The following is a 1,166-nucleotide window of genomic DNA, read 5'->3' on the forward strand; positions in this document are numbered from 1 at the left end:
GGGTCTCCGGAATTGTAGGCAGATTCTTCACCGTTTGAGCCACCAGGGAAGCCTTTCGAAGGAAAATTAGCCTTTGAGAACATAGGCCTGATAGTGCTGGCAGCCATTGTACATATCTTGATTTGTGGAGCCTGAAAATGAAGCCAACGTGATGGAAAGCAGTATAGAGAGATGGAGAAAGACTGGTTCTTAATGACATAGAGTTCCAAGACTTGGCTATGCCTCAAACCAAAGTAACCAGAACCTGGACTTTTTAGTTATATGATTCAGTAAATTTCTTTTTATCCTCAAGTCTATTTGAGATCGTTTTTATTCATTTGTTTTGTGACTTACAAGCAAAAGAGTTTTAAATGACATACTAAAGGATACCAGATTAGGAAAGTATGAAGGAGGAAATTGGAAAAGGGAATGAATATTAAAGAACAGAGAAAAGAGTTTCTATCATGGGAAAGCCTACTGCCTCTGACCCCAAAGCTGTGGAGCAGAGTATGCATGAAGACAAAATGCCCTGGTCACTGGAGTCGGTTCAGTAGATGGTTCTAGCACTCTACCAGACTCCCAGGAGTCTGTGCTCAGAATCTCAAAATCTTGGTGTCTGCACTAGATGTTTTGTGTTTGACGCTCCAAAAGTAGTCCCCCCTCCCCTTTCCACCCTGCCTTCTTCCTTGGGAGACTGACCTGTATGGACCACACCAGAGGGCTTACTTGCCCTCTGATTTTGGTTGGGTTTGGGCAATGAGAATTACCAGCAGGAGATCAGAAGGAGGGAGGAAGATTAAGTCAAGGTATTTATTCTCCTGTTTCCCTACCTACTAGGTCACCTTGAGATAGCTTAGTTCTCCAGCAAGGTCACCACTTCTCTCAAGGTGGTCAGCTGTACCCTACTCAGTCCTTCTGGGTTTTGGAAACCACTTCCTAACCCCATCCCTTAGGGCCTAGGGAAGGTTAAGAGTTTAGCTTGAACTAGCCTGGGTTATTGTGCTATTCTTTATGGTTCCCTACATTGACACATTTATAATTAATCTCTTTGTAAATAAATCCTCTACCAATTATTCTATTTTGTCAACATGCTGTCTATTTCTTATTGGAATCCTAACTGATGCTACAGCTAATCAGGGGCCTGCAGAGAAGTATATCTTGAATACAGGGCTGTCAGATTGAGAGCC

This window comes from Bison bison, unplaced genomic scaffold (assembly GCF_000754665.1).
Source record: "Bison bison bison isolate TAMUID 2011002044 unplaced genomic scaffold, Bison_UMD1.0 scf7180017849362, whole genome shotgun sequence".
Lineage (NCBI taxonomy): Eukaryota > Metazoa > Chordata > Mammalia > Artiodactyla > Bovidae > Bison > Bison bison.